The sequence below is a fragment of the Physeter macrocephalus genome, chromosome 18, assembly GCF_002837175.3.
Source record: "Physeter macrocephalus isolate SW-GA chromosome 18, ASM283717v5, whole genome shotgun sequence".
Lineage (NCBI taxonomy): Eukaryota > Metazoa > Chordata > Mammalia > Artiodactyla > Physeteridae > Physeter > Physeter macrocephalus.
Genome location: NC_041231.1, coordinates 101,036,102 through 101,048,082, shown reverse-complemented (window position 1 = coordinate 101,048,082; position 11,981 = coordinate 101,036,102). Strand labels below are relative to the sequence as shown.

The 11,981-nt window shown below is 49.1% G+C and overlaps 1 protein-coding gene across 1 annotated transcript in view; it reads left to right on the top strand.

Annotated features, from left to right (window-relative positions):
* Positions 1 to 512: 512 nt before the first annotated feature.
* Positions 513 to 11,981, top strand: part of LOC129391364 (N-acetyllactosaminide beta-1,6-N-acetylglucosaminyl-transferase-like) — a 51,719-nt gene continuing 40,250 nt past the window's right edge. The window contains exon 1 of the mRNA XM_055079479.1: positions 513 to 580. The gene's annotated coding sequence lies outside the window, so the exon portion shown is untranslated. The remainder of the gene's footprint in view (positions 581 to 11,981) is intronic.

The window sequence follows — 11,981 nt, the reverse complement described above, 5'->3', positions numbered from 1 at the left end:
AAGTGTCCACTGGAGACGAAGTCCAGCTGTTTACCCTGTTCCTGTTGTTGTTTCCATCTGAAAGTGTACACGGGAGGCTGGCTATAAATGTCTAACCTGGAGCCCATCTATCTCCTCTCTCAACATGAGAATAAATATTATAAGAAACAGCTAAAAGAATTGTCCTGGGAAGCAGGAATTCAAGGAAAAATAATACTGCTATTTTCACTATCTAGCTTAAAGTAGTTTCTAGTTTTAAAATTATGTGCCCACACTATCGTGATAAAATACATTTAAAAATAAAACAGCAAAGGTTTGATTTGGGGTTTGGCTTTTTTCCAGAGGTTAGAGACTTTCAGGCGTAGTCTGATCTGGGGCCCATCTCCATTTTTCTTCTATTCAAAGTGACAACCATGTAAAGTATACAAGGCAAGAGCCTGAAAATATTTAGAACTGCCTATCCCACATGAACAAAAGCCTTGGGTGTGGCTTGCAAAATTGTTTCAGAGGGCTCTGAAACAGGAAGTTATTTCATTTTGTCTCCAGCTACTGAAGTCAGATGTGAGTGTATTTCTTAGAAGTGAGAGAGTGCTGGAGCTGGGTGAGTACTGTGGCTGTCTTTGGTGTAAGGGGGGTGTGGATTTAGAATGTGGAAGGAAATGCAGAAATAAGACTGCGGGAAGAAAGACTGGAGTAATTTTACGGCGTAAGGACCAAACTGGCTCAGGAGAGATCTGTTTACGTTAAGGTGATATATACTGAACCAAGCCCTGATTCATACATTTGGTAAATTCTCTTTCCACAACCATTATATGATGCCTCTCTCTGCCAGGGCTACATGCCCTCTAGACTCCTCTGGGGACTGGCTCTGTTCCTCTTTCTTCGAACAATCTTCTTTCATTTCCACATCATCTTGGACATGCCTCCGTGGACACCCGCCAGCTTCCCTCCACGTCAGAGCTGTTCCATTTAAAGACTCAATACTAACTGGAAATGGCTTTCCTTGCTTGGTTGACATTTCCAAGAGAAATCTGACAGGACCCACTCATCTTTTTGAGGGAAGCCATAAAAGCCATGGATCAGCTACGGGGTTTGGGGAGGGGATGCTGGCAAATGGTAGAATGTGGTGAAAACAAGGGCTGCATGCTGGCCGCGCAGAGGCTGAACTTGCAGGGGACAGCACTCCGAAATCCAACCAAGAATCACCCCTTGGTCTCCGTGGGCAATTTGCTTTTTCAAGGATCCTGTGGGCAGAGATTCTCTCTAGATATTTCCTCACAGGAGGAGATGAAGAGAAACTAGGTGGTGGAACTTGAAGCTTTTTAAGTAGAAAAAGAGGAAATTGTTTGCTTCTCTTTCGTAAAAATATATTTAATTTCTTTACGCATATATACTCAGATAATACATAATACTCCCTCAGTGTATCAAGTGAGCAGATATATGCCTCCCCCCTGTTTTCACTTGGTTACTTCTTCTCTTCTTCCTCTTCCCTCGCCGCATTACCTTTCCCTCCATCCTCAGCCCCCCAAGGTAGCTCATGTAACTGCCATGTTTTTCTTCTCAATGGTTAGTTTGATGTGTCGACCTGGGTAGGTTATAGTACCCAGTAATTTAATCAAACACTAGTCTAGGTGTCGCTGTGAAGGTGTTTTGTAGATAATGTTGACATCTACGATCAGTTGACTTTAGGTAGAGGAGATTACCCTCAGTAATGTGGGTGTGCCTCATCCAATCTCGAAGGCCTTAAGAGCAAAAACTGAGGTCCCCTGAGGACAGCAACATCAAAATTCTGCCTGGGTCCCCAGACTGGCACCCTGCCCTACAGGTTTCAGACTCGTCAGCCCCGCAGTCGCATGAGCCAATACCTTAAAATAAAGCTCCGAAGAACCCTGGTTGATATAATACTTACTCATTTAATCATATAAATATTAACATACTGATAGAGACACACAGGTTTTTGCTATCTTTTGATTTGCAAAAATGAGATCCTATCGTAAATGTGTTTCTTCATCTTGCTTTTTCTCATCAACGTTTAAAAGGCTGCCTAGGGCTTCCCTGGTGGCGCAGTGGTTGCGCGTCCGCCTGCCGATGCAGGGGAACCGGGTTCGCGCCCCGGTCCGGGAGGATCCCGCGTGCCGCGGAGCGGCTGGGCCCGTGAGCCGTGGCCGCTGAGCCTGCGCGTCCGGAGCCTGTGCTCCGCAACGGGAGAGCCCACAGCAGAGGGAGGCCCGCGTACCGCAAAAAAAAAAAAAAAAAAAAAAAGGCTGCCTAACGCTCCTTGGTCCTTAGTGCATATGAGTGCATATGAAACACGAAATGGTTCATCGCGTCATTCTCCTACTAATTGAAAATCACTGTTTTCTTTCTTTTCCCACTATGAGTGATGCTACAACAAATATCCTTGTGTGTGCATAGGTGTATAGACGGACGTGTAAAGACTGACAGCCTCACCCCTAGCCAGGGATCCAAGGCCTGTGCCCATGTGTGGGTAAAATGGGAGGGTGGAGGTGAGAGGGGGACATCTCCTGAGACTCCCTGACACAGGGGCCCCATGCACTGTGAATCTGAAACCTGTTGGTGAAGTCTTAATGTGAGCTAAGTTTAGATGGGGAGGAAGGAGAGGCAATGGTTGACGGGATTAAGGGGAAAGTCTGGGGACTTCCCTGGCGGTCCAGTGGTTAGGACTCCGCACTCTCACTGCTGAGGGCCCGGGTTCAATCCCTGGTTGGGGAGCTAAGATCCTGCAAGCAGTGTGGCACTACCAAAAAAAAAAAAAAGATGCAAGTCTGAATGAAAGTTGGGATTTTCAAACAGATTTTATGTGAAATGGTAATGGCTCCTTTACCTGAATGCATTATTGGGATGGATATTATGTCCTACTAGGCATTGCTTCTCCTAGTTAAGTTTATAAAACAGAAGGCATGTGAGTTTGCCCTTGGGCTGGTCTCGATTGGACATGATGAAACGGAACCTGAGGACGGCTGAGCCCACACAGTGGTTGATTTAAAACAATCTAGAATACCTGGTTGGCAAAAGGAGGTCACCACTTTAATTAATGACAGGCTAGAAGCTGGCGGGCTGGTACCAATGAACGCTCTGCACAGCAGCCCTGTGTGGCACAGGGCAAAGGTGGATGGCGCCTGAAGATTTGCCGCAGACCAGTGAGGCTTAACTAAAGTTGTGCTGTCCACAGCCCCAGCTTCACCCTCAAAAAATGCAACAGGCTCAAGGAGACTGGGACTGATTAATCTCTAGAATGCTTTCTTCTCTGTGTCAAACTCAAAAAGAGCCAACTGTAGTCCTGTGAGAAGGACTCCAAGTTGTGTTCACTGTCCTGTCACAAGATTACCTGAACTCACCAGTTTACTGTCGTAATTTGGTCAGAAGGGATTTGGCCTTGGTGCAGTGTAAGAGTGTAAGATTATAGCATACTGATGACATTACGAAAATATTGGAAACTGCAGAGCAAGCTAGGACTGACTTGAATGCAGTGACGGATCACATGACCAACGGAAGCTGGTTAATAAATCTAGCAAAGATCCAAGAGCCTGCCTAAAAGGTGAAATTCTTAGGAATGTCATGGTCCAAAGCCACTCAAGATATCCCATAAGAGACTAAAAATAAAGTGCTGTCACCACTCACCCTTAGGACCCAACAAAACGTCCAGCCTTTGGTTAGCTTATTTAGATTTTGGAGAATGCATATTCTACATCTGGAAATACACTAGCTCCTATCTGTAAGAATACCTAGAGGAAAGCCGTATCTAGTTGAGGATCTGAACAAAAGCAGGATGTGTCGGAATTACAAAACGCGATGGCTCTTTCACCACCTCTGGGCCCTTGGGATCCCCACTCAGATATGATTTTGGAAGTGTCTGCCTCTCCCACTCGTGCAGACCAGAGCCAATGGCATAAGCCTATGAGCACCTACCAGTGGCAACCATTGGGATTTTGGACCAGAAAATTTCCAAATTCTGCCCCCCACCACCTTACACGTTATTTGAGAAACAATTACTAGTGAGCTATTTGGCATTGATTTAGACGGCCTCAATAACTGTAGGTCATCCAAAATCATGAAATCTGAAGTATCCACAGTGTCCTGGTGATGTCAGAGAAACACTCTTACAAGGCAGGCAGTGCACAGAGGAGTTCCATACAAAATGGAAATGGTTTACACAGGAGCATGCTTCCAGGGGAACGCAGGGTGGTACTCACAATACCCACAGCAGGTAGCTTCTTTTCCCCGTGACTGACTTTGGAACCACTTGAAGAACTGCTGGGACTTACTGCCTCATGGACAGTGGCGCTATGAACATCTCTCAATTGACCAACAAAGAGCTGCCTGGTTTACAGATGACAGTTGCAAGATGAATAAACAGTATCCTGTCTGGAAAGACCGATTAAAGAAAGTAAGAATAAATCAGCTCAATGGGCTGAATTGCAGGCTATTTTCCTAGCAGCGATGGAAGAATTGAACAATGAGAAAAGCTCCTACGTTTGGGTTTTCACTGACTCACGTGCAGTAGCTAATGTCCTGGTCATATGGTCAGGTGATTGGACAATGGAAAACTGGACTATTAAAAGGATGCTCATATGAGGTGTGGCCCTATGCGGAACATTCTGGGAATTTAAGAGATATTTTTTTTTCTGGCTTTATTGATACACAATTGACATATAACATTGTGTAAGTTTTCAAGGTGTACGGTTTTTTGACTTGATACATATCGCAAAATAATTATTATCATAGTATTAGCTAAAACCTCCATCACATAAGTACCTTTTTGTGTGTGTGTGGTGAGAACATTTAAGAGTTCCTCGTTTAGCAATTTTCAAGTATACAGTACAGTATTATCAACTATAATCATCTATGTTAGACTGCCAGAACTGATTCATCTCAAAACTAGAAGTTGGTACCCTTTGTCCAACATCACTCCATTTCCTCCACCCCATACCCCCAGCCCCTGGTAACCATCATTCTACTCTCTGTTTCTATGAGGTTGTTTTTTTTGGTTTCCACATGTAAGTGAGATCACACAGCATTTGTCTTTCTGTGTCTGGCTTATTTCAGCTGGAGTAACGCCCTGAAGATCCACTACATCCTCACCATCACTTGTCATCTCTTTTGTTGCTAACCATGGTAACAGGTGTGAGATGATATCTCAGTGTGGTTTCAATTTACATTTCCTGACGATTAGTGATATAGAGCACCTTTTCTCATACCTATTGGCCATCTGTATGTCTTTTAAAAGGAGTTTTGTAAGTGACAAATAACTACATGAAATGACTTACGTCTTTTTCATTCCTTTTCCTTTTTGCTCCTCTGATTGAATAATTTCAGTTGCTCTGTCTTCAAGCTCACTTCTGACTGGTCATGTCTGCTGTTGGAGCTCTCTCTTGAATTCTTCATTTCAGTCATTCTATTCTACAGCTCCAGAATTTTTGTTTGGTTCTTTTTTATTTTCTAAACTATCCTTATTTCTTCTTCCAAATTTTACTGAGATACAGTTGACACACAGCCCCGTGTAAGTTTAACATGGACAACAAAAGGATTTGATTTACATACTTCTTGAAATGATTCTCACAGTGACTTTAGTGAACATCCACCATCTCATATAAAAACAAAATTAAAAGGGGGGCAGAGTCAGGATGGAGGACTAAGCATTAGAGAAATGCAGATCAAAACCACAATGAGGTGTCACCTCACACCGGTCAGAATGGCCATCATCACAAAATCTAAAAACAATAGATGCTGGAGAGGGTGTGGAGCAAAGGGAACACTCTTGCACTGTCGGTGGGAATGTAAATTGATACAGCCACTATGGAGAACAGTATGGAGGTTCCTTAAAAAACTAAAAATAGAATTACCATATGACCCAGCAATCCCACTACTGGGCATCTACCCTGAGAAAACCGTGAATGAAAAAGAGACATGTCCCACAATGTTCACTGCAGCAGTATTTACAATAGCCAGGACATGGAAGCAACCTAAATGTCCATCAGCAGATGAATGGATAAAGAAGATGTGGCACATATATACAATGGGATATTACTCAGCCATAAAAGGAAACGAAATTGAGTTTTTTGTAACGAGGTGGATGGACCTAGAGTCTATCATACAGAGTGAAGTAAGTCAGAAAGAGAAAAACAAATACCGTATGTTAACGCATATATATGGAAACTAAAAAAGCGGTACTGGTGAACCTAGTGGCAGGGCAGCAATAAAGATGCAGACGTAGAGAAGAGACTTGAGGACACAGGAAGAAGGGGAAGCTGGGAGGAAGTGAGAGAGTGGCATGGACATATATACGCTACCAAATGTAACATAGATAGCTAGTGGGAAGCAGCCGCACAGCACAGGGAGATCAGCTCGGTGCTCTGTGACCACCTAGAGGGGTGGGATAGGGAGGGTGGGAGGGAGGGAGACGCAAGAGGGAGGGGATATGGGGATATATGTATACGTATGGCTGATTCGGTTTGTTGTAGAGCAGAAACTAACACACCATTGTGAAGCAATTATACTGCAATAAAGATGTGAAAAACAAACAAAAAAAACCAACCAAAATTAAAGAAATAGAAAAAATTTTTTCTTGTGATGAGAACTCTTAGGATTTACTCTCATAACGTACATATATAACATACGGCAGTGCTAATTATATTTACATGTTGTACATTACGTCCCTACTATTTATTTATATTTATTATAACTGCAAGTTTGTACTTTTTGACAGCCTTCCTCCAGTTCTCCCTCCTGCCATGCCCCTCCCCACCCCTGACCCCACCCCCACCCCATAACCAGAAATTTGATCTCTTTTTCTATGAGCTTTTGCTGCAAAACTTTTAATCTCTCCATGAAATCTGAATGAAAGCCTTGCCAGGTAGAGCATTCTTGGTTGTAAGTTCACCTCCTGGTGGGTGTGGATGGTTCATCACGTGGCCGGCTGTGGGTTCCATGGTCTCCCAGAGATGACGCCGGCCCACTGCTGAGCAGGGCTGGAGCCTCGTGCTACTGGCTGAGGGATACAAGGGATCTCAGAGCTGGTCGGTCTGCTGGTGGGTGGGGCTGGGTCCCTGGGCGTCCTGGGGCTGGTGTTGACCTGTGAGTGGGCGGGACCAGGACCCAGAGTCTCTGGCCGCAGGGCCCTAGGGAACCGCAAAACTAGTCTCAGCCACCGGTGGGGGGGGGTAGATCCTGGGGCTGCTGGCTGAGGGGCCCAAGGTGTCCCAGAGCCGGTGCTGGCCTCCGGGTGTTTGGGCCATGTCCTGACATGGAAGGCTGTGGGGTTGTGACAGTCCTGTGGCTGACGTCTGCCTGTACGTGGATGGGGCCAGACCCAGGGGACCCAAGGGCTGACTCCCACCCACTGGTGGGCACAGCCAGATCCCAGGATGTCTGGCTGCGGCGCCCTGGAGGTCCATGAGTTTGTGTGTCAGCCGCTGGTGGATGGGCCCAGGGCCCGGGGGGCTCCTGGGGCTGCTGCCTGCTCCCTAGTGAGTGAGCCTGGGCCCAGGGCTAGTGCTGGCTCACTGGTGTCAGGGCGGGGTCCTGAGCCCTCTGGGGGACAGGGTCGCTGCCAGGGTGGCTTGGGGTTCAGGGGATCTTAAGATAGCAGGCCTGCTGGTGGGTAGAGCTGTGTCTCTGCCTGGCTAGCTGCTTGGCCTGAGGCATCCTAGTACTATTGCTGATGGGCCAACTGGCAGGGCCAGTCCTTGAGCTAAGAAGCTAGAGGGAGAATTCCAGAATGGTGCTTCCTAGCCCCAGTGTCCTCGTGGTAGAACAAGCTCCCCCAAAAGGCTGCCTCAGTGTCTGTGACCCCAGGGTGGCCTCCAACGGCCTCCTGCCTCTCCGGGAGGCCCTCCAGGATCAGCAGGTGGGTCGGACCCAGGTTCCTTTCAAATGAGTGCTTTTGCCCTGGGTCCTGGAGCATGTGAGATTCTAGGCGCTCCCTGTACGAGTGGAGTTTCAATTTCCCGCAGCCCTCTGGGACTCCTGAAGGTACAGCCCATTGGCCTTAGAGCCAGTGTTCTGTGGGCTCATCTTCTCCGTGCAGACCCCTGAGCTGGGGTGCCTGACGCGGGGCTCAGACAGTTGCAGTTGTGATTATCCTCCTATTTGCGGGGCATCCACCTGCACGTGTGGGTCCTGACTCTACCGTGTCTCTGCCCCTCCTACCCATCTGCTTGTGGTTCCTCCTTTATATCTTTAGTGGTAGAAGGTCTTTTCTGCTAGTCTTCCAGCCTCTCTCATCAACGGTGGCTCTGTAAACAGTTGTAACTGGCGTGCCCATGAGAGGAGGGGAGCTCAGGGTCTTCCTGCTCTGCCGTCTTGGCCACTCCAAATAAGGCAAATGTCCTATTTGGTTCTTTTTTATGTTTTCTCTTTGTTGAACTTCTCATTTCGTTCTCGGATGATTTTCCTGATACTGTTAAAGTGCTGCTGTTGTTGTTGTTTTTAATTTAAGAAACGTTTATTTAGCATCTTCTATGTTCTCTATTTAGCCACTGTATACTATATTTATTTGTAACAAAGAAGTAAAAACTGCATATGTTGAGAAGTCTCTGTGTCCTATACTTTGTCTTTTTTGACATCTTTATTGGAGTATAATTGCTTTACAATGGCTGTTAGTTTCTGCTGTGTAACAAAGTGAATCAGCTACACTGTTAAATTGCTAATCCGTGCTCTCTTGTAGTTCACCGAGCACCTTTAGACAATTATTTTGAATTCTTTGTAGGGCAATCTCCATTCCTTTGGGGCCAGTGACCGGAGGTTTACTGTCTTCCGTTGGTGGACTTTTGTTTCCCTGACTGCGTGTAGCCTTGCACAGGTGTCTGCACATTGGAAGAATCAGTCACGTCTTTCAGACTTTATGGACTAACTTCAGTAAGGGAAGACTTTCACCTGCAGGTGGGGATATGCCCTGGAGCGGGCTGTGAGCCCAGGCCTCGTGGTGCAGAGGTCCAAGCGTAGAAGCCGGGTGTCTGGGGGCTGAGGGTGTAACGTGCCTTCGGTTCGGCCTGCTGGGGTCCCCGGCGTTGACAGCCGTGTGGTCCTTGGCCAGCGCTCTGGGGGAGTCAGAAGCAGCTGCAGTGGCCGCTGGGGTCCTCAGAGGTCCCTCCAGGCCCAGCGGCCAGGAATGAGGGCAGGCAGTGATGGTGACCAGGGCCAGCAGTGTGAATACACTCAGCCGCCGGGGCCAGGTGCAGGTGTCTGAGAGACAGCAGGGCCGGACGCAGACACACACGTGGTGCTGGAGGCCGGGGCAAGCAGCAAGGGCCAGGACCAGCTGGGGGAGACCGGCAGTGGTGGGGTCCCTGGCCGTCAGCCCATACTACTGTGGCTGCTGGTTCTTGCCATGGATGCACAGTGCTGGATGCACAGCCGTGATGGGGGCAGGGCAGGGGCCATGCGGGTGCTCAGCCGGGGGGGCTAGTTCTTTTTGTTGGGTTTTGTTTTGTTTGGTTTAAAGTTTTTCGGCTGTGCCTCGAGGCTTGCAGGATCTTAGTTCCCCGACCAGAGATTGAACCCGGGCCCCCTACAGTGGAAGTACCAGAGTCCTAACCACCGGACCACCAGGGAAGTCCCTGGAGGGGCTAGTATTATAGGAGTACAGGACAGAGGCAGAAGACAGGGCCTGATTTGGGTCCACAACCGGCTACAGGGGCCCTGGCTATCAGGCATGCTCGCCCGTGGCTACACAGCCTCCCCTGAGGCAAACGCACGCTCTGGCCGCTGGTGATGGGTGTCTGGCTGTCCGCATGTAAGCGCGCAGCTGGAGGCGCCAGCCCCGAGTGCACCCGTGATGATGGGGTCTAGGGTCAGCTGTGGGGTTCTAGGCTGGCATCCTCCACTCACAGGCTGCGGAGGACGGGGCTTGCTGCTGGTGTGGTCCCTGGGCTCCAGTGGGGACGGGGAAGGCGGGGAGGGAGAGCGGAGGGGCTCAGGTGGCTGGCGTCAGCGAACTTGAATACGGGGGCAGTGGCGGACAGCTGATACCATCGGCAGGGGGCCCACGGGCAGCTGTGCTGGTCACCGGTTCCTTCTTCGGGGACAAAAGCTGCTGGGTTTGCAAGTGTCGCTGTGAACCCCAGTTGCTCCCACCGTCTTCGGTAGCCTTGCTTCTCTTCCTTGTTCGCAGCCATCTGTCTCAGCTTTGCAATCTGAATGGAACGAGATTGAAGCGGGACCTTCGTGCGGTCGCTCTCCCTGCTCTTCCTTTCCTGGCGAGGGGAACTCCTTCTATTCCGGGTGCTGAACGCTGCCCACCCAGGGATGGGATGATGAAAGCAAAATTAAGCTGTCTTCCTTCTCTCTGTGCGCACTTATTCTTGGGTTTGTTGTTCTGCTCTGTTGCTGAAGTTTAAGTTGACTTAAGTGGGCTCCAGAGCCCTCTGTTTTTGTTCACGGATAGCCGTGTAATTGTGGCCCTTCGCAGGGGTGGGGCAGAGCCTGGGGTCTCCTATGCCGCCATCTTGGTGACATCTTCCTAAGGGGCACATTAAGTAGGACACGTCAATGCCCATCAGAAAAACTCCCTTCTTGGGACTTTCCTGGTGGCGCAGCGGTTAAGAATCCGCCTGCCAATGCAGGGGACACGGGATCGAGCCCTGGCCCGGGAAGATCCCACATGCCGCGGAGCCACTAAGCCCGTGCGCCACAACTACTGAGCCTGCGCTCTAGAGCCCAAGAGCCACAACTACCGAGCCCGCGTGCCGCAGCTACTGAGCTTGTGCTCTAGAGCCCACGAGCCACAACTACTGAGCCCACGTGCCACAACTACTGAGCCTCCGCTCTAGAGCCTGAGAGCCACAACTACTCTGCCCGCGCACCTAGAGCCCGTGCTCCGCAACAGGAGAAGCCATCGCAATGAGAAGCCCACGCACCGCAACGAAGAGTAGCCACCGCTCACCGCAACTAGAGAAAGCCCGCGCGCAGCAACAAAGACCCAACGCGGCCAGAAATACATAATAAATAAAATTTAAAAAAAGAAAATGAAAAAAGAAAAACTCCCTTTTTGGGAATTCCCTGGCGGTCGAGTGGTGAGGACTCTGCGCTTCCACGACAGCACTGCAGGGGGCGCGGGTTCAACCCCCGGTTGGGGAACTAAGATCCTGCATGCCGCACGGCATGGCCGAAAAAAAAAGAAAAAGAAGAATTCCCCTCTAGGCTTGGAAGGTGACTGGCTCCACCAAGCGGACCTTTTGGACACCTGGGTCCATGAAATGAGTGGATGGACGTGAGGCGTACTGCGGCAATGCAGAGAAGGACTACAGTCAGACGCCTTCTGAGGCACAAAACAATAACCAGAACTGTTCTGTCTGTCAACAAGAGAGACAGAGAGTGCAGATGACTATGTGGGAAGCTCCCCGGGGGAAGGCCCTGCACATAGCTGGCAAGTGGACTCTGCACCCCAGGAGACTCTGAATGGGTCGTAACAGTGATAGACGCTTACTCTGGAATGGGCTTCGCATAGGCAGTGGTAGACACAAACGCTCACGATACTGTTAACGGATCGGAACAGAAGATCCTCATCCATTTGGGCTGCCACGTTACATTTCTTCAGACCAAGGGATGTCCTCTCCAGCCCATAATATCCAACAGTGTCCATTATCAAATGGACAAATCGCACTGCATATCCTCATGAGAGTAATGGTTTAATAGAGGAGCAGGACAGACGGTTGAAACGTCCGTTGTCTGAAACCGGGGGTGGCAGGGGGCAGAGAAGGGCATGGGGGGCGGGCTTAGGTGCCTCCCCGAGTGTGTGCTCACACTCTGCAAGAGGGGGCCTCAGTAGATTCCTCTGCTGGGGTGGGGGGCCGGTGTGGAGGAGAGGGGCTGAGGGAGGATGCTGGTGCGACTCTGTAACTTTCTTTTCTCCTACTCGATGCAGTCACCCCAGGACTAGGGATGCAACTGCAGGTGCTGGAAGCAGGGATGATTCTTTTTTCTTCTCTTAATATTTATTTATTTGGCTGCACAGGTCTTAGTTGCAGCACGCGGAGCTCCAG